The sequence below is a fragment of the Cyprinus carpio genome, chromosome B22 (genome assembly GCF_018340385.1).
Source record: "Cyprinus carpio isolate SPL01 chromosome B22, ASM1834038v1, whole genome shotgun sequence".
Classification (NCBI taxonomy): Eukaryota; Metazoa; Chordata; class Actinopteri; order Cypriniformes; family Cyprinidae; genus Cyprinus; species Cyprinus carpio.
Genome location: NC_056618.1, coordinates 21983307 through 22009067, shown reverse-complemented (window position 1 = coordinate 22009067; position 25761 = coordinate 21983307). Strand labels below are relative to the sequence as shown.

The 25761-nt window shown below is 36.4% G+C and overlaps 1 long non-coding RNA gene across 1 annotated transcript; it reads left to right on the top strand.

Moving 5' to 3' along the window:
• Window positions 1-16087: 16087 nt before the first annotated feature.
• Window positions 16088-25194, top strand: LOC122141739. Its single transcript, XR_006158054.1, has 2 exons — window positions 16088-16270; window positions 24930-25194. It is a non-coding gene; the product is annotated as an uncharacterized LOC122141739 (long non-coding RNA).
• Window positions 25195-25761: the final 567 nt, after the last annotated feature.

The following is a 25761-nucleotide window of genomic DNA, read 5'->3' as shown; positions in this document are numbered from 1 at the left end:
AGGGAGATGGGTTATTGTTGCATGTTCAGGTTAAGACAATAAACTGAAGAAAGACGAGAGAGCAGGCAGCGCATTCCTGCTGCTGTAAGCTCCGGCAGTTTCCCACAGGCTCCCACTGAAAACCTGCGGAGGGGAAAATATTTAGCTTGGAGGTTCACACAGCAGCGAGAGTGGGCCAAGCTAAACTGCACGTATGATGACTACGGTTGGGAAGGTGGAGGAGGAGACACCGACAGATGGTTGCTACGGTACGCGAGAGGGTCTGGAGTCTGACCCCAAATTCCGGCCGCACCGTCAGCATGTCGACTGGAGTAACTTAATAAGGTACGGTGAATCACTAGTAAGCCGGTTGTGCACACAAAAATGCACAGAAAGTTGACCAGAATTGAGCTGTTACAGGGAAATGGAGGTCAGGAGGGTGAATCGCAGGAGTTTTGGTATTCCCACACAATTTTGCTGTACACTTTGACAGCTGTTTATCGAGGTTTTAGCTACTGTACACTCTCAGGGGCCTTTAGGGGCACAATATCTTTTCAGCGAAGGTGCAGCAAATTTACTCCTAAAAGGTTTATAGTAGTACCCTAAGTGTACATTTTATTACTTCAAGGTATCAATATGCACCTTTTAGGGGTACATCAACTTGGGACAGTACCCTTAAAGAGACATCTTTGTACCTTATTTACCACATAAGGTACATGTTAGTACCTTACGGGTATATATTCCAACTCACATATATGCTAATATGCACCTTTTAGGGGCCCAAAAGCATGTCACTGGGGCAGTAAAGAAACATCTTTGTACCTTATTTACCCCTAAAAGGTTTATAGTAGTACCCCAGGGGTACATTTTAGTACTCCAAGGTACCAATATGCATGTTTCAGGGGTACAGTACATACCATGGGACATTACCATAAAAGGGACATCTTTGTACCTTATTTAGCCTATAAAGTGCATAGTAGTGCCTCAAGAGTACTACTCTAAGGCGCTAATATGCACCTTTTAGGTGTACAACAGATTGTTATTGGGACAATACCATTTTAGGGACATATTTCTACCTTATATACTCCTAAAAGTTACATATAAGTACCTTATGGCTACGTGCACCATTTAGGGGCCCAACAGCTTGTCACTGGGGCAGTACCCTCTGAAAGACATCTTTGTACCTTATTCACTCCAAAAGGTTTATATCGGAATGGTACGTCTTCCTTCTCTAAGGTACTGATTGGCACCTTTAAGGAGTAGACAACGTACAAAGTGACATACTGTTTTACTTCTAAAGGCTAAATTTTGCACATTTTTCTGAAAGTGTATGAGGGCCGAAAATAGATTGCTGAGTCAACTAAACATTCTTTCATGGAGTCAAGCGGTTCAACCCAGGTACACTGTATTTCAAGAAAACCATTTACTAGTAAACATTTTGTCATCAGTCTCCTTCACATTTGTAAAAATGGTTTGCAAGTGAGCTGTAAAACATTGCAAAAGCTGACATTCAGTTGTGGGGTCACCGGAGTCTACGATCCATGACTCCCCCTTAACCACAGCAGATAAATCAGGTTTATGTGGATCCAGGGTTCTTCAAAGAGTCCTAATGGAGATTAGCAAGCAAGAGTTTGACCTGGTTAATTACCCCTGCAACTACTGCAGGTATAAATGCAATCCCCCTTTTATTTTTGTCCACCCCCGATGCATTGATAACATCTCCCTCCGCCAGGCACCTTCAGACTACCTCAGAGCTTCAACATTGTGCTGCTTCCCTAAAGGAGGCATTCAGACAGACTGGAGACAGCGCTCACTAAAAACGCCTCCGTAGAGCTGAAGTCTTCTTTTATTAAGCTAATTAGACCTTGTGGAATAAGGAGGCTGGTGGAAAGTGCACCCAGCTGCTAATAAAATCAGCGCCCTGACATCTTTAAAACACCAAAAACGGAGCTGTGCTCTTTGTACCTTATTCACTCCAAAAGGTTTATATCGGAATGGTACGTCTTCCTTCTCTAAGGTACTGATTGGCACCTTTAAGGAGTAGACAACGTACAAAGTGACATACTGTTTTTACTTCTAAAGGCAAAATTTTGCACATTTTTCTGAAAGTGTACAAGGGCCGAAAATAGATTGCTGAGTCAACTAAACATTCTTTCATGGAGTCAACCAGTTCAACCCAGGTACACTGTATTTCAAGAAAACCATTTACTAGTAAATGTAGTAAACATTTTGTCATCAGTCTCCTTCACATTTGTAAAAATGGTTTGCAAGTGAGCTGTAAAACATTGCAAAAGCTGACATTCAGTTGTGGGGTCACCGTAGTCTATGATCCATGACTCCCCCTTGACCACAGCAGATAAATCAGGTTTATGTGGATCCAGGGTTCTTCAAAGAGTCCTAATGGAGATTAGCAAGCAAGAGTTTTGACCTGGTTAATTACCCCCTGCAACTACTGCAGGTATAAATGCAATCCCCCTTTTATTTTTGTCCACCCCCGATGCATTGATAACATCTCCCTCCGCCAGGCACCTTCAGACTACCTCAGAGCTTCAACATTGTGCTGCTTCCCTAAAGGAGGCATTCAGACAGACTGGAGACAGCGCTCACTAAAAACGCCTCCGTAGAGCTGAAGTCTTCTTTTATTAAGCTAATTAGACCTTGTGGAATAAGGAGGCTGGTGGAAAGTGCACCCAGCTGCTAATAAAATCAGCGCCCTGACATCTTTAAACACCAAAACGGAGCTGTGCTATTTGTTTATCCCTTTTCTTTAATCAATACAGCAAAGGAAGTGATGCAGAAAAGAATTTTGCATTTGAAAATAAGCCAATCGTAGACTGATTTTCTTAGGAAGTGCTTTATTTGAGAATCGCAAACAGCTAAATAGAGCCACAATAATTTGACCAATGTGGCGAGACGTTGTTTGTCCAACCAAAGGCAGAAAAGGAAAGTAGTGTAGTGTAGAAATAACCTGTTTCACTTAAAATTAAATGACATTTAAATTATTTGATGCACATAGTAAGGGAATGTTTTTATTTTCATGTTGAAATGACAAAATTCATTATTTCATTAAATCATTACAGTATTTAAGTATGTTAAGATTATAAATATTTTTTTAATTGTAATTAATTTATACAATATTTACATAATATATATATATATATATATATATATATATATATATATATATATATATATACACAGTATATAAACATATCCAATAAATTTAATATACTATTTAGTACCGGGTCCTGTTCACTCATAAGGTTTATTTACTTGTTTGTTTGCTTATATAGGCCTATTTATTATATAATTTTTTTGTGAAATAGTCTTTGTGCTATCATCTATGCAAAGTGGGTAGATAACTAAAGTAACACCATAGTCAATAATTACTTGCTTACATAGGATATATATATATATATATATATATATATATATATATATATATATATATATATATATATATATATATATATATATAAAATGTATTTTATATTATATAGGGACTTATAGGCTGTAGTTTGACAGAATGTACTAATTCAACATGTCATAGTAAGTAAGTTTAACTTAACATTTTCTTATATTCATATTGTTTATTTCTTACACCTTAATTGTTAATCAGGCTCTTAATGATTTAATCTATGCCATCTTTTGGAATATCTGAAGGCCATGTACCATAGTTCTTAACTGTAGCATTTGTTATTATAAGACTAGCCTAATCATCATTACCAGGCTAATATATATATATATATTTTAAATTAATCAATATAGCATTTGTTATGAAGAAACAACCGCCTGCACATTTAGAACCAATTGCTACAACATGCCACAGCTGTAATATAAATCTATAGAGGAAATATATTCCCTTAACAGATTATGTATTATAAATTCTACAAAGAGTTAGACTAAATTTTACACAATAAATAAGCCTACAATAAAACGTGATAAATTCTAGTTAAGGTGGTCATGAGTAGTTTAAAAAAGATTTTAATATAGGTTAGTGCTGGTTCAAGACTGTTTTCTCCTCTTTTCATCAGTCTTTTTAGTTTATTGGCCTTTTTTAGATACTGTTCGACTTCTTCCATAGCATTTTAAAGTGGCTGTTTCTCTAAATAATTCAAATAGATCACAAATTTGATCATCAGCTTCGCGATAGGATTAGCTCGTGCAAATCTCATCACACTTCGCTCATGAACTGCGCTAAAGTCATATTGTGCTGAGAACTGCTCTGTTGTTAAAGTTAGTGCTTATAAAATTCAAATAATTAATTAGTAGCCTGATTTTAGGTTCCATTAACCATGGTATAAATATTAGGGGGGTTCTACTTGCTAGTTTTGGTTACTGGGGGGGTTATACACCCCCCAGATCCTGATCCAGATTATAATCAGAACTGGACTGTGACCACTAAAAATTAACAATTCTTGTTGTTCTTCCCCAGACTTTTCCCTGTTCCATTCATAAGATTCACTCTTCCAAGAAGAAGAACTGCCGAGAATGCATGGTCTGTATTCTTTATCATCCTTCTTATTTTCCCCATCAGTGTCGAGGAAAAACATTGGGGAATGTTTGAGACCGTCCTTTTAAGAGTGTAACTGAGGACTCTTCTTAAATCTGTAAGCATCTAATTTCAGCCATAAAACCCCATTTAACCCGTTTGCCAAAACATTTACTGCATATGGCGTGAGCACCTGCTGATTATTAATATGTCCAGTTGTATATCAGAGGATGCATGCATAAGGAATTCATTCCCTAGGGACCTCAGGAGCGGAAAGGTGCTTCACAGCTGCTACAATGGAATTCCAGCGGCTCAGAACCTATTTAGATCACAGATGCTGCTTTTAGTTCTGACCTACTCATCTTAAAATTTACACCCCGTGATTCCCATGTACCTCTACAGGAATCCCATTGTTTTCTGCTGTAAGAGATTTGAATAGACCTTTCTTCAAGACCAAGCTCTTGGCCGTTTTCCAAACCCATTGTTGTGTGTTTTATATTTAATGTTTCTTTATGTCAATCTGAATTACAATTTGGATTAGAAGTTATGTTGCTTAAAAAAAAATCAGTGTTTGACTTAGAAATAAATGAAATATTCCATTAATTTCTATAAACCTCCAGTGATGGGACCTGAAGCTGCATCCAGAGCTCAAGTGTGATGGGTCTGTGGACCGAATCCATTACGACAGCTTTCCTGCTGTTGACGCTTGTTTGCTGGCAGTCAACACTGAAATGTTTTGGCAGTCTGATGGTCTCAGGTTGCACTTCTTTTCTGTGTGAGGTCTACAGATGGTTTTGAAACGCTGCCCGAATCCTCCCCCGATGAAAAGCGGCGATATTATTGCGGAGCAGCACGATTCATCCCATTCCTTACGTCTGGATATGTTGCCTCAGTGTCTCTTGGGGATTGTCTAGCTTTACAACCCTCATTGCAAAAGATTTAGTAAGAAGGATTTAGTCAACCTCAAGTGATGGAGTTGAATTTTCCTATATTGTTTGTGGAAAACAATTGTCTTCACGTATTTGAGTCATCCAAGTGATGTACACAAGATTGTATTGTTGTTTCACTACAAGATGTTTTGCAAGTAATGCCATGATTTTATTTAAGCAACTAGTTGTAATTGAAAAATGTAATGTGTGAGTCATGGGAGTATATATATATCTAAACCAGATTTTGTTTTATTGAGTGCAGCTATTAGTTAAAGTGCCCTTGGACTTTGAGCTCATGTATTATATAAGTCTGTTTTGCAGGGGGTCTCAGACTCCACTGGGGGCCAGTTTAACAGTTACAACAAATACAATACATGCTTTACAACCATCAGTGTTTGCTGTATACATTCTTTAGTGCAGTTATATAGCTATTCATACATGTACATATCTTTTTTTTTTTAAATGTTGGCTGCTTTAGTAAGACGAATTAATCATCAAAGTCTTTTGCATTTTTTTTTTTTGTAAAGTTATGTACAGTAATTAACAGCAATGCGTTTGTCGTTTAATTGTATGTTTCAATTATCTTAATTTAGACGTGCCATATTTGACCTTTATATTTGACCTCATATGTGTCTTTATAAGTATATTTGGGCTTTCTTTTGAGTCCATATGTTTAATGATTTAAATAAATAATAAAAGAACTATAAATAACTGCTCAAACGGCTCAAAATTTGCATTTGAATCATCAGTGGCAAATTCTTTAAATATGAAAACGTACTTACAGGCTGTGAGTCAGAAGCGCCAGACTGTCTTTGCAAAGTTCGAATTGCCCCACTTTATAGAAACAGCTTTTGTGCACAGTCTTCCCAGGTTCAGGAAACAGTCCTCTGTCAAATGTGCTGCACACATCTGAATATTTAGTGGTTTCACTTTCACAACAAAACACACAGCGTCTCCACAACATGGCGCCGGCAGCAACAATACTACAGCGAGAATCAAAGTTACACCTTTTTTCTTTGTGTGAACATTTGGGCGGTGTTATGCAAATCTTCCCACATTGTGACGTAGACATGTGGGGGCGTGTTTAAACAAGGCGTTTTAGGAGGGCGTGGATGACTCAACTTTTATAAAGAATATCTCTTTGGGTTTGAGACATTAGTCTTTGCAACTTTAGGGATCTTATCTATTAACGTACACTCCAAAGAGAAAGGAAAACTTGAAATTGCATCATATGACCCCTTTAACTGTTAACTACTTACTAAACTCAGCTCATAATTTATTTTATACTTTCTATCAAATACACATGTACTAACACATTGAATATTGAGCCCGATTAAGAGATGTGGTGTGGCTTTTCAAGAAGTCAGAGAGTGGCGTTACAGGATCATCACATGATTTGTTTTGGATGAAGAGTGAACTGTACTGACACCCAGCAAACGTTCTGACCCTACCTGCACGTTTCTAGTTTGCCCATTTCTTTTGGAATCGTTCTACATATATTCTTTGTGGGTTTTGAGTTTTAATTTATTTATTTAGCTGCATATAAGTCACAGTAGGGTGAATTTAAAGGGAAAGAGAACAACACAGAACAGACAAGATCAGTTATTATTTAGTATTTTCTACGCTTGATGAGGAGGATCAACTAATCCTTCGCCAACCAGTAATGATTATGACAATGCTGAGGATATCAAAAGCTCAAATTATGATATTAAATTATTTAAACTAATTTCAAGTCAGAGTATTTCTTATTCCTTCTTAAAGAGGCGGTTTGATTTAGTTTGCCCATAAATGTTAATTAATGCATTAACTATCAAACATGTACTAACATGTAGTTATGGCTGCCGTTATTCATGACTGAATGCATATGACTCCAGCTGTAGTTAAGGATAGCTTTTCACTAGTTTATGATTAGGTAACACCTTTAATAATCATTATTGTATGATGAATTTAGTATTAATTTAGGCATTAGTACATGAATATTCATGTACCCTTATTGTAAAGTGTTACTATATACAGTCGTGGCCAAAAATATTGGCCCCCTTGGTAAATATGATCAAAAAAGGCTGTGAAAATTCATCTGCATTGTTAATCCTTTTGGTCTTTTATTTAAAAACATTTTATTTAAAACAGAGGGGAAATATCATTATGAAATGAATGTTTTTTTCAAATACTCGTTGGTCACAATTATTGGCACCCCTAAAAATTCTTATGAGTAAAATATCTATGAAGTATATTCCCATTCATATTCACAATTTTGAGCACTCCAGCATGATTATAAACATGAAATCATCCAGCTCTGGCTTCCTGTCTCACAGAAATATAAAGAGGAGGGAAAACAAAGCCCAAATTCCCTTAATCATCCATCACAATGAGAAAAACCAAAGAATATATTTCTGATGTGCAGAAAAAGATAATTGAGCTTCACAAATTGGTGAAGTGGCTTTAAGAAAAGAGCCAGAGCAGTGATAATTCCCATTTCCACCATCAGGGCAATAATTAAGAATTTCCAAACAACAGAAAATGTTACAAAACTGCCTGGAAGAGGATGTGTGTCTATATTGTCCTTAATGTGTGATGAGAAGGAGAGTTTGAGTACACATGGCATCATGGATTCTATCAAATACCAACAGATAAAAAATCAGTAAGTGACTGACTCTGTTAGAAATCTTATAATGGGCCATGTTTGGATCTTCCAACTGTACAATAACCCAAACACAAACCTTAAAAACAACACAGAAATGGGTCACTGAGCTCAAAACCAAGCTTCTGCTATAGCCATTCCAGTCCTCTGACCTGAACCCTACGTGTTTTGAGAGGAGTGAACTGAAGAGAAGAAGCACCAACATGGAGCTGGGAATCTAAAGGGTCTGGACTGATTCTGGATGAAGGAATGGTCTCTGATCTCTTGTCAGGTGTTCTCTAACCTCATCAGGCATTATAGGAGAACATTTAGAGCTGTTAAACTGGCAAATGGAGGTTTCAAAAAGTATTGAATAAAAGGGGGCCATTGATTGTGGCCAATGTGTATTAGAAAAAAACATTTATTTCATAATGATATTTCCCCCCATTTTAAATTCTTATTGTCCAATGAAAGGATACATTTTTGTGAATTTTTTAAATAAAAGACCAAAAGGATTAACAATGTAGATGAATTTTCACAGCCTTTTTTCATATTTACCAAGGGGGCCAATATTTTTATATATATATATATATATATATATATATATATATATATATATATATATATATATATATATATATATAATTCATAATTATTTTGTCATTTTTTAAAATTATTTAATAATTATTATTTCAAAATAACTGTTATTTGTTAATACATTTTATTTATAAAATGAAAATATGTTTGTGGGACAGATTTAAGGATAAACAGTGATGGATGACACTATTTAAGCTGATGTCATTTGTTTATATTTTACATTGTATAGCATTTAAACAATGTTTTAAACATTAGGATTAATTCACCTCAACAAATTCCTTATTTGGATAAATTTCATTGTCAACTTCAAGTTCATTACAGTTTCCATGTACCTTCCCACAGTTGTAGGATGGCGTGTCTAGTCCTGAGTCATCTCTTGACGCGACTCTAATTTCCTGGCTATCATGGCCTACAGGAACTTCAGTCTCTGCTCAGTCCATAGTAAGTGGCTACCATTTCCTCCATTCTGCTTCCTTGCCCTGGGGGTCTGGAGAGGGAATGACCCGTCACCACAGGATATGTGTAATCAGCTGATAGGGGAACCATCAGAAGATCTGGGCACAAAGGGTAGATGGCAGCCTCTGTCTCTGGCACCCTCTAACCCAAACAAATGTCACTGGACATGAACACTGTTGACTCATTTAGCTGGATCATGCAAAGGGGAGGTGAAAGCTTTACAGTCACTCATGCAGCAGTTCAAGGTGAGCTACTGAGTGATTTTTCCTACTTTCATAAGGAAATTCTGGGTTATGCTCATTCAACAGCACTAGTGGCATAATTGGCAGAAATTAATTTCACCTTGTCCCTCCTTTTCTAGAGAAAAGGCGAATCTGCCTTGAAATGAGACACTTACAATGGAAGTGAATGGGAGTGTTTTGTAAATGTTAAAATACTCACTCTTTCAATAGTATATCCACAAGATGTAAACAAAATGATAATTAGAGAGAATCAATAAATTATAAATTAAGTATTGGTATTGTGTAAATAATATGTAATCATGTAATTTATTAAAGGGGTCATATGATGTTGCTAAAATAGAACATTATTTTGTGTATTAGGTGTAATGAAATGTGTTTATGTGGTTTAAGGTTTAAAAAAACACATTATTTTCCACATACTGTACATTATTGTTGCTCCTCTATGCCCCACTTTTCTGAAATGCACCGATTTTTACAAAGCTCATCATTCTGAAAAGTGAGGTGTGCTCCGATTGGCCAGTTATTCAGTGTGTTGTGATTGGCCAGTTATCCAGTGCGTTGTGATTGGCCAAATACCGCAAGTGTGTGATGGAAATGTTACGCCCCTTACCATACTGTGATGTCGTGTCCCGGCGCGATGAGACAAAACCAATAAAACCCATTACAAACGAGGCATTTGTTGCATCCATTGTTTATAATGACTTATACTGTCTTTTTACACATTGCATTGCATCGTGCCGCATAAACATAAAACCATGTCTGCATTTGTGATCGGAGAAACGACAAAAAACAAGTGCTACTCTGCACTGCTCAAAATTCCCATTTGAATCATCAGTGGCAAATTATTTAAATATGAAAACATACTTACAGTCTGTGAGTCAGAACAGCCGGCATTGTAGTCTACTCTCCCAGGATCAGGGAACAGTCCTCCATAAAATGTGCTGCACACATCTGAATATTTGGGTTGAACTGTTCTGGAACAATGTTGTACATACAACTTAACCACTGATTTCTAGTTGTGTCCTCTTTTGGAAGACCAAACAAAGTAGTTTCACTTTCTCAACGAAACACAGCGTCTTCATGAAATGGTGGCAGCAGCAAAACTACAGTGAGAATCAAAGTTACACCTTCTTTCTTTTCGTAAACATTTGGGCGGTATTATGCAAATCTGCCTACACAGTGAAGTATACATGTGGGGGCGTGTTTAAATGAGGTGTTTTAGGAGGGCGTGGACAAGTCTTAACTTTTATAAAGAATATCTCTTTGGGTTTGCAGCTTGCAACACTCCAAAGAGAAAGGAAAATTTGAAATCGCATCATATTACCCCATCATATGAGTTTCTTAAAATGTAATTTAATCTAATTACAAATTCTTAATTTTTGGAATCTGATTACGTAAAACAGATTACATGTAATCAGTTCCTACCCATTTGTGAGTGTAAGAGCTTTGATAAAACACAAGCTTCACGTTTCTGCAAAAAAAAAAAAAATCAGCCCCATTCACTTTCATTGTAAATATAAAAACATATTTTTTGTAAACAAAATTTTGTAAACAAAACTGATTATTGGAGTACATTTTTATAAGAAAATACTCTTTCAGTCTTTCTACTTTTAAATTTCACATTTAATTCAGTGTGTTACTTGCCGTTTCCTTGTAATTATTTTATGAAATTTACTAGCAACTTATGAGTGAAAATAGTTTCAATGTAAATCCTATACTGATTTACTTTCAGTCAACGTGCTATTAATTACCACCAGGAAACATATAGCACACGTTTTCCTTCAGCTCCTTTCTTATAATCTCAGTGCTTTGGTCGGATGGGAAAACAGGCTTGTTTCATGGTTACCACGGAGAGAGGGGCCCAAACAGAGGAGATGTGATTCGATACACGTTTATTTTCTCCAGCTTGCATCTCCCTCCTCAACAGGGGCGCGCTTTCGAGTGGACGTCTTGCGAAGGACAGGCGTGTCCGTGACTCTCTTCCAGGGTATTTTCCAGCCACCATGTTGACTTGGCCTGATGACAGTGGAGTTGACAGCAAATGAATTTAAAGCTAGTTACGGGCCAGCAATAATCACTGGCATGTTCGGATTTCTGTCTCCTGAACCACAGAGAAAACACTCCGGCTGATCAAGAAAGAAAACAGGGAGAGGATTCCCGCCTGACGGACGTCAGTGATGGTGTAACCTTGGCGTGCGTCTTTGTGCGTGCGGAGTGTTGTGAGATGATCTGGAGATGCTCCAGGCCTGACGCAGAGCTCTGAACCAGGGGTGTAAAAGTTGGTGGAGAACGTGGGCATGTGTTTCAATCACGACCACACCAGAGGGTTGCCAGAGTCCACCTGCAGGTTCCCCTTGTGGTCTTTAGGCTGCAGCGGGACTGCAGGCTGCCCCCCGTCAGCGAGGAACCGCCAATAGAGTCCAATGGGGGTCACCAAAGGCAGCCAAATGCCGTAATGAAGCCCATATGTGGACGCCACAAGCATCTTGATCAAATTGGCAGCTATCCCCATATTCTTTTTCTCTGGGTTTCTCTTCCCCTTTTCTGTCAGCCTGCTGAGAGCAATTATCTTTCCCCCACCTCTCCAATGCAGCAATGAGTCCTTTCAGAAGAGACATCACTTCCTGTCTCATCTCACTCAGGTCTTAAAGTACCTTCATGTCACAGAGAGACAAGTGCCAATGATGAATACATGTAAGTTCACACCCAGGACGATAACTGTAACAATAACAATTAAAGGGATAGTTCACCCAAAAATAAATATTTTGTTATTAATTACTCACCCTCATGTCGTTCCAAACCTGCAAGTCCTTTGTTCATCTTCAGTACACAAATTAATATATTATTGATGAAATCCAAGCGTAACAGCGTCGTGGTGCTCTCGTGAACACACATCAAAGACTGACACGGAAGAGAAGAAATTTTTTAATTAAGTTGTTATTTTTGTCTTTGTGCACAAAAAATATTCTTGTAGCTTTGTAAATTTATGGTTGAACCACTGATGTCACATGGAATATTTTAACAATGTCCTTACTAAATTTCCAGGTCTTGAATGTGGTAGTTGCGTTGTTGCTTATTCAGGGTCAGAAAGCTCTTGGATTTCATCAAAAATATCTTAATTTGTGCTCCAAAGATGAACGAAATTCTTACGGGTTTGTAACAACATGAGGGAGAGTAATTAATGACAGAATTTTCATTTTTAGGTGAACTATTCCTTTATCATACAGATTTAAAAATGGCTCTGAATTTAAAAGAATAACAGAGTCCAAACCACAACTATAACGATAACGGCACAAAGAGACAATATTGTTGGAATCATTTTCAGAAATTTTTTTTTTTCTCCATTTGATCAATATTAATTTATGAAAAATAATTAGTTTACATCCTGCTTTAAAGAGCCTAAGCATTTGCAAGTGGCAGGTGACAAAACTATGGTGCATGCTTATAATAAACAAAATGTTATAGTGCATTGGTGTGGATGTTAATATAGTTATCTTTCTATTTATCATTCTTGAAGGAGGCTTGTGACTGTCCCATAGACTGCCAAGTAAAATACACTGTCAAAGTATGAAAAACATCGTCAGAATAATCCATCTGCCATCAGTTTTTCAACCGTGATGTTTTGAAGTGTTGAGAATACTTTTTGTACACCAAGAAAACAAAAATAACGATTATATTCAACAATCCGTCTCCTCTGTGTCTGTGTTGGCAGTCAATGGGACAGTCACAAGCCTCCCGGCTTTCATCCAAAATATCTAAATTGTGTTCCGAAGACGAACAAAGCTTTTACGGGTTTGGAATGACATGGGGGTAAGTGATTAATGACAAAATTTTCATTTTGGGGTAGATTATCCCTTTAATTCAAATATATTATGAAGTTTTAAAGAGTTGCACACTTGACATGTTTTCTCTTTCTGTCTGTATATTTTCAATATTTTTATATATTATAAAATGTATATATTTGCGTATATATTTTTATTGAAAAAATATATAATATGGGAAAATAGTGTAATTCTCCCAACAACCTGACAGATATGATGGGAACTGCAACTGGAACTACAACTGTTTGTCATTATATCTGTCCGTGACCTTAAATAGCTTCAAATCCCAATCCAAACTCAACTCATTCACCTCCAATCTGAAGTCATGAGGACTGAACTCTGTAAATAGAACCTGTGCGCCTGTATAAAAGTGTCCAAAAGTCAACAATGAATATCATTGTGAATGCTTCTCCAACTCATACGACCAACTTTGCAGAGTAAGTCGGCACAGCTTGTTCGTTTTGTAATTGACGTTAACTACCCTCGTCTCTTACCAGGCTCTCTTCCAGGAATACAATCATAAGTCCTGCTGGAGGAATCGCTCCTTTTCTTCCTCTGGAATGTATCGTTCCTGAATATGGGTCCTAGGGGAGTAATGGAAAAATATGGGTATATTTCAATAAACAATTGCAGCAGATGCTGAGTGCTGGGCCAGCTATATTCCAGCCCCTTGTTTCATGGATGACGTGAGACATTAATAAAAGACAGAAACACTCAACGAGCCCCCATTCAGAATTGTTTTCAGGTGGTCTGTTTGGGCACTTAACCTTTAAATGTTATTGTACTGTTCTATCCGTTGCTCAGCAATTGCTATCACTATGCAAGACAGCGAAATCCCCTTACTATATCCACAGTAATAAAACTTCCTATGACTAAAGTGACGTGATGCGCATGATATTGTTTTAGAGGCCATCGTAAAAGCCCGTCATTTCACGGCAAGAGATTATCATTTCAACCGGATTCCTAAAGGTAATTCAAAACCTTCTTTTCCATCTCTAACAAGAGATTTGCATCTTCGGAGAGTGTTGCGTGCCAAAATTTTTTTAATATAATCCCTGTTGGCTGCCTGTTTGCTTTAGCTGGATTACAGTAAATGAGCTTCAGGCTGCTATCAGGTAATAACAAGCTTTAACATCTAATAAGCACCTCATGGAGGGCCTTAGCTCACTGTTCATGCTGTTCTTGCGGGCCAATTATTAAAGATTTCATATCATAACAGCTATTATTATATTTCAGAGAGATCATAATGCCATGATCTGCTAAGAGGGTCATTTTCAAATTATTAGACTGAGGGACACAACCATTTTTTTTTTTGTAGAAAATACATCTAGTTCACCTAAAAATTAATATTTGCTGAAAATGTGTTCACCCTCAGGCCATCCAAGAAGTAGATTTGTTTCTTCATTGGAATAGATTTTTGGAATAGAGAATTTCATTACATCACTTGGATCACCACTGGATCCTCTGTAGTGAATGGGTGCCATCAGAATGAGAGTCCAAACACCTGATAAAAACATTACAATGATCCACAACACAACTTCAGTCCATCAGTAAATGTCTTGTGAAGTGAAAAGGTGCATGTTTGTAAAAATACAATTCATCAAGATGTTTTAACTTTAAACCATCACTTCTGAACAAAATATCTGTCCATAATCCATTATAATGATTCCTCTAGTGAAAAAAATCCATCCACTGCTGTCCTCACATATCAAAATCCACCAACATATTGGTTTAGAACTGTTTTGGACTGTTTCATTTGTAAACAGTGCTTGATCTGTGCATATTTCTCTCCTGATTCAGACAACTTTTTAAAAGGATTTATGGATAAAAGACTAGTATTTTAGCTGAAAGTATATTGTGTATTTGTGTTGTATTCGTTTTGCATTTCAGATGTTTGTTTCAGAAGCCACAAGATGCTAATAAGGTGTGGCGTGGTTCAGGATGTGGGCTTAACGCTCAAAGACTGTTGATTAAAACTCAGTTACAGATGACTCATAAACAAGAGAAATACAGAGATTTAAAGCATTTTTAACTATATGGACTTTGCTGTTCCCAAACCTAGTGAGCTACCAATATACAAACTCCATACAAATTGCGATTACATGGTAGACGCACATCGCTAAGCTAACGCAGTATTAGCATAAGACAAAAATATTGGGTAAAATAGTTTGTTTTATAGACTAGCTATTTTGTTCTCAATATTTTTCAGTACTGATTGAAATAAAAGTTTATTAATAGTCGACATTTCTCATCTTCCATCTTTGTTTTATTCTTTTTTAGGACTTCTTAATTAGCCTTCATAGGCATCTCACTACATTTTACTTTTGTTTGACTAGCTGTCTATTATTCAACTGTCCCTAACTGCTACCAGATTGTTTACATTTCAGCAATTAAGTCTTGAATTGTATTGGCACATGTGTCCTGGCACACATATATCATGATGCATGTATATAAAAAAACAATCAAAACACATTTTTTATGTTATATATTTTTTCAAGAGACCCAGAAATGTTCTTATTGAATCCAAGTCTCCAAGTTTCCAAGTTTATCTAATTTCCATGGCAACATCACAAAGTATTTCAAACAAGGTTCGACCGGATGAACATATGCACTCTATTTTAAAGTTTACCACAAAGTAAACAGTCAGTAATCTTCATTGTACAGGCTGGCAGGTGTGGCCCATTTGTTGCTAATGTGTCTCAATGCAGGTAAGCATGCAGTGAAAACGTTTAGAGTGACAGCTGCCTGTTTCCTTAAGCCAGTGTTTCCCAATCCTGGTCCTGGAGAACCCCCAACACTGCACGTTTTTGGTGTCTCTTTTATCTGACACACACATTTGAGGTCTTGGAGTCTTCACTAATGAGCTGATGAGTTGAATTAGGTGTGTTTGAATAGGGAGACATCTAAAATGTGGATTGTTGGGGGTTCTCCAGGACCAGGATTGGGAACCACTGCCTCAAGCAGTTCAATATGCTAGCAGCTGTATGATCTTTAGCATGTAATCATGTTGAATACATATCCTCTTCGTGCATTTTAGCAAACAGATGTGAGAAAGTTCCTGCTTGGAGAACTGTACTGCATTTACAGCTCGCTGAGTGAACAGTGCCAAAATCTGAATTCGGCATGAGGTTCTCGTGAGTCTTTGCATGCAAGCGCTTACATAGCTGTAGTTTATTCTGTTTTAGTTCTTTGTAAAGTCCGGCATGAAAGTAACTCAAATGTACTTTGTTCTGACACACTGATTTGATTTTCATTGCCTGCAAGTATTTGAGCATGCGAGCCATGCTAAAAAATACAATTTGACTGAGTTGTTTTAGAACGAAGATGGAAACAATGTCACATCTAAGTTAATGTATAATTTTAAAGCTAAAACAGGGAGAAATCTGGGTAAATTCATTGTAACACACAACCTGAAGTGGCTTATTGCTTTATAAAATGGCGTCAACAGCCAGGAAATTGAATCTGAATTTCTGAGTGCATCCACCTTATTTTTATGGCAATAGCTGTATTTTATGAGCTTTGTCTTACATTACGTTACGTTAATTGTCAGTATCAGCAGTCGCGCGAACTGATAGTAGATCTGTTTTTGATGGATGGTTAGAGAAAGGGGATAGATAGATAGATAGATAGATAGATAGATAGATAGATAGATAGATAGATAGATAGACAGACAAATGGGTGGGTGGATGATAGATTGATTGGGTAGATAAATGGGTATAGATAAATAGAAAGATGGATGGATGGGTGGACAAATGAGTAGATAGATACAGTATATAGATAGATGTATGAATAGACAAATGAGGTGATGGGTGGGTAGGTGGATGGGGTAGATAAATGGATATAGATCATTTTTTAGATGGATGGATGGGTGGACAAGTGAGTATATATATATATACACATACATACATTGGGAAAAATATTTATTTGATCCCCTGCTGATTTTGTAAGTTTACTTACTTACAAAGAAATGAAGGGTCTGTAATTTTTATGGTAGGTTTATTTTAATGGATAGAAACAGAATACCAACCAACCAAAAAAAAAAAAAAAACACATTATATAAAGGTTAGAAATTGATTTGCATATCAGTGAGTGAAATAAGTATTTGATCCCCAAGCAAAACATGACTTAGTACTTGGTGCAGAAATCCTTGTTGGCAAGCACAGAGGTAAGACGTTTTTTGTAGTTGGTCACCAGGTTTGCACACATCTCAGGAAGGATTTTGATCCAATCCTCTTTACAGATCCTCTCTAAATCCTTAAGGTTTCTTGGCTGTCATTTGGCAACTTGAAGTTTCAGCTCCCTCCACAGATTTTCTATAGGATTGAGGTCTGGAGACTGGCTAGGCCCCTCCATAACCTTAATGTGCTTCTTCTTGAGCCACTCCTTTGTTGCCTTGGCAGTATGTTTCGGGTCATTGTCATGCTGGAAGACCCATCCATGACCCATCTTCAGTGTTCTGGCTGAGGGAAGGAGGTTCTCGTCCAAGATTTTACAGTACATGGTCCCGTCCATTTGCCCCTCGATGCGGTGAAGTCGTCCTGTACCCTTAGCAGAAAAACTGCCCCAAAGCATAATGTTTCCACCTCCGTGCTTGACTGTAGGGATGGTGTTCTTGGGGTCATAGTCAGCATTTCTCTCCCTCCAAACACGGCGAGTTGAGTTAATGTCAAAGAGCTCAATTTTGGTCTTATCTGACCACAGCACTTTCTCCCAAGCCTTCTCTGAATCATTTAGATGTTCTTTGGCAAACTTTAAACAGGTCTGTATATGAGCCGTCTTGAGCAGGGGGACGCTGCAGGATTTCAGTCCATTGTGGCGTAGTGTGTTACCAATGGTTTGCTTGGTGACTGTGGTCCCAACTGCCTTGAGATCATTAACAAGCTCCTCCCGTGTAGTTCTAGGCTGATCCCTCACCTATCTCATGATCATTCTCACCCCATAAGGCAAGATCTTACACAGAGCTCCAGACCGATTGATGGTTATTTTGTATTTCTTCCATTTCCAAATAATCGCACCAACAGTTGTCTCCTTCTCACCAAGCTTCTTGCTGATGGTCTTGTAGTCCATTCAAGCCTTGTGCAGATCTACAATCTTGTCTCTGACATCCTTTGACAGCTCTTTGGTCTTGTCCATGGTGGTGGGAGAGGATGGAATGGAAGATTGTGTGGAGCCTAACGAACCGACATTAGGAGTAACTTCTTAAAGTGACAGGACTAATCTGTGTTCCACATGGGCACATAACCCAATCTGTGGGAGCCAGAATTCTTACTGAAATGCAAATCAATCTCTAACCTTTATATAATGTTTTTTTTTTTCTAGATTTTTTTTGGTTGGTATTCTGTCTCTATACGTTAAATTAAACATACCATAAAAATTACAGACCCTTCATTTCTTTGTAAGTGGACAAACTTATAAAAAAGCGGATCAAATAAATATTTCCGCACTATAGATAGATAGATAGATAGATAGATGGATGGATGGATGGATGGATGGATGGATGGATGGATAGATAGATGGATGGATAGACAAATAATTTGATAGTTGATCTGTCTATGATGGATTGATAGAGAAATAGGTGGATGATAGAAGGGTAGATGGATGGGGTAGATAAATGGATATAGATATATTTATAGATGGATGGATGGATAGACAAATGAGTAGATAGATAGATAGATAGATAGATAGATAGATAGATAGATAGATATACATAGATAGCTTAATGGATAGACAAATAAGGTAATAATAGATCTGTTTATGATGGACTGATGAAGTGGGTATATGGATAGATATGCTGGTAGATAGATGGGTAGAGAAATGTGTAGATATATATGGATGGATGTGTAGAGACATGGGAAGATAGACAGAAACAGTAGATAGATTGGTAGATAAATGGGTAGATAGACAAAGATTTGTTGTTTTGTTTTATTTTGTTTTTTATTGTGTTAGCTGTCATCTGTCAGGGTGTGAAGATGTGATATTGACAGATGTTATTGTTATTTACACGCACGAGTTGTGCTCATTATGGAAGATTTGTTGCTCTGCAGGTGATGTATTTCACTTATCACATTATTAGCACTCAATTAAGCCACTGACAAGAGCTGCGTCCGATCATTCAAAGTCGTACAAATGAACAAAAAAACTTTTTGTATCGCGCCAAACCACCACTGAGATGAAAGCCCAATGTTTATTTCTGAATTCATCCATCAAAGCACTTGCTGAAAGCAATCTGTCACACTCACGTCACTGATTTTCTCACGGTAACCGAGCAAAGCGGTATTGTTGCAGCTTTTATTCCGCTGAGTCACAGACAGATGGACTTGCAGCTACTAACACAACAAACCTTTTGCTCGATTGACCCCTACATAAATCTCTTCTACTGCCAGCAACAGGGGGCCGCCAAGGTGTATTCAGGTGCGTCTAGGCCTTACTGAGGATAATACATGTGGGGCGAATGATTAGGACTCTTACAATCTCCTGCAGAGTGCCTGTCTCAGGTGTGTGTTTGGGGATAAACAAACACTCTCTTTGTTTCCCAGCAAATGTTTATCAGGCCAAATCAAAGTCTGGACTCGCATAACAATGCTACTATTCTGAAACAAATCTGCAATTATTATTGTTATTATTATTTTTCATTATTTTATCAGTTAAAGTTTGTTGGAAAGTCTGAATTACTGTACATTAATATTTATTCATCTAATTTATTCAAGTTATTTTAAGTTTTACATTTAAGTCTAAAAGTTTTTTCTTCTGTTTTATATACATTTATTTGCATCAACTTTTTTTGTGTAATCTAGTAGCCCCTTTCTCCAATCCTTTATTTTTATTAATTTACATTTTCAGTTAACAATTTTTATTATTATTTTTTTACATGCCTTTCTCTAAAGTAATCACTAAATAAAAAAAAATTAATTCTCTATTTTTATATATTTTTTCTTTTTCTTAACAATTATTTTACATTAATCAAGAAGCCTCTTTCTCAAATGCAATCACTTATTTAAGTTTAACTTGTGATTAAAAGTCTCAATTACATTTTTTATTTTATAAACATTTTATTATTATTTTTAAATGTAATCCAGAAGCCTCTTTCTCTAAAGCAATCACTGAATGTAATATTAAGATATGTAATTTTAAAAAAAGTAATTCATTATCAATTATGCTACTTTTAATTATACATTATTTTAAATATTTTCATTAGAAGTTTCTTTCTCTAAAGAAACCACTGAATTTGTTATTTTATTTATTAATTCTCAGTATTTTTTAATTATATTAACATTTATTTAATTTATTTTTAAGCATCTTTCTTTAAAACAATCACTGAATCTAATATTAAGATTTTTGTTAAAAAGGATATTTATTATTAATTACGCTATTTATTGATTTTTTTAATTATACATAATTATTTTTTGTTATCAGAAATGTCTTTCTCAAAAAAAAAAAAACTCAATTTATTTTATTTATTCAATTTATGTTTTATTAATTCTTTTTTTTTTTTTATTATATTACCATTTATTTTAATTTAATTTATTTTTTTAAAGTAACCGAGAATCTTCTTTCTCTAAAGCAATTGCTGAGTCTCTGTGATGAATGAAAATAACCCAAAACTCATTTGATTAAAACGTTTGGACCACCGTCGTTTCAGATTTATCTCCAGAGTCATCCACTGGGCTATAAATCTCACTGAACCCCTTCATAAGTTCCCGATGTATTAAGCAGTTACTGCTAACCTTTGCAAAATGGATCGTTTCAATGTTTCAGCTTGATTTACTCATTTGTGATGCAATGTTTTGCAATTGTGAAAGGTTAAAGACTTCGCAAATCATGTACAAGGTAACTGCTCATCGGAGACTGGCTCGTCTTAAAAAAATACTCATGTGACAAAGACAGCTGGCAAGGCAAGGTGAGTTATAACAGCATTTATCCTCTATAAATGTTGCACAAGGCTCACGTAAAATCATTTTAGAAAGAACAGCCTGCGGTGTCTTGGCCCCACATACTTTTCGATCTCCAAATAAGATCGAAAGACTTCACCTAACATTTGTAAAACCGTCTCATGAAGAATTACCTGCAGTTAAACAGGCAGCCTTTTCATCTCCGCTCCTGACCTGCTTTAAACTCGTCTTTTTCAAGAGCGATTTTTCAGAGCCACAACACAGGCCAGCTTTTCATTTCTTTCCTCACGACGGCCCTCAGCTCGCGAATGAGGTCAGCTAGCCTTTTCATTTTAGCCTAGCGCAGCACGGCCTAAATGCACCGACAGCAGCATTCGTATGTGATTTTCCCTCAAATTGCAGACTCCGTCAACGCTTCAATGGCGAGTTACTAACCTAAAATGACATGCTTGTCTCAAATAGTGTAATTAGATGATTGGGGGGTTTGCGTGTGTTGTTTAATGTGTGGACTATGAGTGTGACAGGATGGAGGGGGATGCTGGGGGGTTGCAGTCGGCTGATGTTGACATGTGGTGCTCCAGTGTAGAGTGTGACTATCTGCCATGGCCTGTCGGAGCTACAGCGCTTGTGTTGAAGCTCTTATTCACTCCCACGTGTCTTGCTCAACAGCGACCTTAAGCTGGCTGGGATGAGTCGCTCTGGAAGGAATGCAGGTATGGCATCTTCGTCTAGACACCAGGTTCTGCTGATCCCACGTCTGCTGCTTTCCCAGATCTCCTGCAAGGCTTTCATTCCCGGGTCAAGCTCCATCCTCCAAAGGGGTCACAGACAGGTGTCTTACAGCCAAGCTAAGACTGGAGGAGGGTGCAAAGGAGGGTGCAAAATGTCTTTAAAATACTTTAAAAAATGTTAAACTTAATTTTAAAGTTTTTTATTTTTATTTTATATTAATTATTTAAACTTACATTAACTAAAATGCCAACAGCGTCATATACCTTACACTGGAAATTTACTAGGGGGCCTCAATATTTAAAACAAATATTTTTATTTTATATTAATTATTTAAACTTACATTAACTAAAATGGTTATAAAAAGTTAACATGTTGCAGCTTATTTCTTAATTTGAAACTTTACAAGAGTGGCCCAATGGTTTTAAAGTTAAAACTGTTATTAATTAACATTTTATAATTAATTATTATTTAAAAAATAAATATAGATAAAAACAATGATTGACTTTTAATTATTTATTTGTATTGTATTTATAAAATAAATTAAAAAGGTGCAGCATATTTTTACTTTACTAGGCGGCCACAAAACATGTATAACATGTTTTGAATCTTTATTATAAATTATATTGAAATCAATTGAAATGTCACCTGGTAAAATTATATTATGTAACATGTATGTACACAGCATTTCTTTTATATATATATTTGTCTCTTAAAATTTTGTTACTGACAACAAAACTGGCTATTTTTTAATTATTTCCTTCATGGATCTAAAATGTTTATTTTTATTTAATAAAAAAAAAAATGATTTAAATTTTCATTCTTTTTTTTCACTTATCAGAAATATGTATCCATGTTCACTTTAAAAGTAGTAAGCTAGTTGATAATTCACCATTTATAGAGCCGAATAAGAAGCATGTTTAATTTACAAAGAGTGTACTTTGTAATGCATTGTAAACGCATATTACGTTAATTAAAAAGAAGTTCGTCATTGCCGCAGACATATGAGAAATCACGTGAAGTGGGACCTTGGCAAACTGACCTTGGTTTTACAAAGTTTGACCTGCGTAAGTAAATGGTTCGCCGCGGTACAGTGTTGGATTACGGTGCGAACCACAGAGCATGCACAAATTGTATGCTAGAAAAGTCTGTGCTGTTCAAGGACATGCACACGTGCATTTAAATGCAGCTTAATAGAATCTCTGCTCATCTTCAAGATAAGCTGTTCTGGTGATCTTTGGTAGGGCCTACTTGAGACATTCTCAGACGTAGGCCTAAGCTTTCATTCCCACTGCATATATTTTCATTTTCGATCGGAAACGCATGTGGGTGATTACACTTCACTGAAAGACAGCTGATGTGTGCTACACATTCTTGAATCGAGGCAATTGTGTAAAAATTCTTTGGGGATCACGTGTTGATTTGCTAACACACCTGGAGCAATTCCAGACCAGGTGTTTGACGTACAGAGAAATTCTGTAGCCTAATAGCGTGACAAAAGTCAACAGGATGATAACAATCCCAATGCTATGAATATTTGTAAGTGTATTCTTTGGTCGGTGGCCCATGTGATTAATGTAGACTTTCACTGGAAGAACCAGAATGAGAACAAATAAACATAACAGTTTCTCGTGGGAATCTTCAACACGGCGGCCACACGTTTGTTCTCTCAGCCTGTCGTGTAAAACGAGATGAAAATTGTACTAATATGATTACTGGTTTGTGCTGAGGGAATAATATTAGTTTTTTTGGCTCAATAAAAATCAGTTTGTTATTTCAGTGATGTAAGGTGAGGTGGTCTCGGTCAGATTTTGTCCCGTTTGTCGTACAGCGTTCCTTTGAAGCGCGCAATTTTCTGAGGGAAAATCAAACACGCGCGGAATTTTCCTCACCATGCCGTGTTATTTTTCAATGTTCTTAGCGAGAGCTCATGCATAGATCAAACTCGAGCTAGCTCTCGGCCTTAGATCGTAGCAGAATTTGAAAAAACAAACAAAACGTATCTGAGCCCCCTCATACCTACTGTTATATTCCTGGTAGCAGGTGAAATGCCCACCGAGAGCCGCTGGACGTTGGGGGCTTTGTGTTGTTGCTGTAACTGAAGAACTAACAGGTCTCTGACATACAGGTGCAAGATGTGGCCATCTTTTATATACATTTATTTTTGGCAGCCTTGTACCCCATTGGCCTGGTTACTACTTGACGGCAAAAAAAAAATAAAAATAAAAAAATGCAGAGCACAGCTATTACAGGACAGACGGAAAACATGCTAACTGGATTACACAATGTCAACATGATTTTATCTTTTTTGATGTCTGAGATTGATTATGGCGTATAAAAAGAAGACGACATTCCAAGCTGACTCGCAGACATCTGGTAAACAATACATGCAAAGCTAATCCGAGACAAAGCTCCATGGGGAACATCAATTTGCAATATTTGAGAGTTCGCCTTCTCTGATTTTGCAAACCCAGCTGTGTGTATGAACTTCATAATTAAATGTGTTACCAACCACAAAAACATGACTATGTTTTCATGACTATGGGCCGCCTTCTCTGATACTTACTGGACTTCCTAATTAGGCTATGTTTTCATTTTACATTATGATTATTGACCATTGATTATTCTATAGGCTATGTTTTACATATGTTATGTTACACACACATATATATAGGCTTAGGCTATATATATATATATATATATATATATATATATATATATATATATATATATATGTATATTATATATCTAGGCCTACTGTATATTAAATCTTTAATTAAAGTGAATTTACATGTATATATATATATATATATATATATATATATATAAAATGAAGTAATGTTTGTATATATTTATTTCTTTAAATATATTAAAATATTAGAAGTATTATAAATGTTTATATATAATATTTGTTTTTTTACAGGAAGTAAATACATATTTAGATGTTTAATATTTATTGAAATAAATATTTGTAGGGGCATGTATTCAAATTAAATTACATTTTATATTTTTATTGTTTTGTGAGTGTTTTTGTTTGATGAACAAATAGATATTGCTGTTTTGCTAAATTTCTTTTTTTCCCCTTTTTTTTTCAAAAAGCTGAAAACATTCATGCACCACTATAAATATTTGTCACAAATGCTGTTAAAACTTTTTTGTGTTTTGCATTTTTCAGATCCATCATTCCCAGATAACCATCTCTGCAGTGAACCGTGAAAGTGTTGTCGGACGAATTCAGGCCGATCTTGTTTTGTGCACCTTATGGCTTTGACAGCTGCTCGCCCAAAGGGAGGGAAAGACCCGCTTTCATCCTTGGATGTTCACCTGACCCTTTTCGTAATGTAATAAAGCCCCGTAATGTTTACAGTATTGGTTGTGCTTCAGAGAATCCTAGAAATTTGTCTTCCAAGCAGGAGGTTGTACTTTTGACCTCATATAAGGTAATATGCCATGATTAGTTTCACATGTGCTCTTTTTTTCTCCCCTTCTTTTTAGGAACAAAATAATTGAAGAACTTTAGAGGTTTTTAATTCGGAGACTATTAAAAACAGTCTGTATTTTCTAACAGGTGTTTTTTTTTTTTGCCAATAACTCTGGTGCTATTTATAATGGTATAACTATCTGGTTTATTTTGTCATTTCTGAGTTATACAGGACCAGAGGTTTTCCTAAAGGCTGTGCAAGCAAAACATATGGACCACAAGGGCAAATTTAACAGTGAACGCTGGTTTGGCTCTTAAACCCATGGCGTCTGTTAAATAGCCGAGGAGTCCCATTTCTCCCATTCTTGTGATATTCTGAAACAGACATTCCCTTAATGTTATCAGGCTGTTTGGCTTTCTTTAACACAGCAGGTTTGGATTAAATCAAGCCTTAGTTCTAATCTGTTTTGGTCGAGATGCGGCCCACATCACAGTTTATCACATCCAATCTGAAACTGGTATTCAAATTGGGGATTTAAAACAAATTTGGGCCTGAGGGAAGATGCTCTTGTTCTCAGCTGTCCCA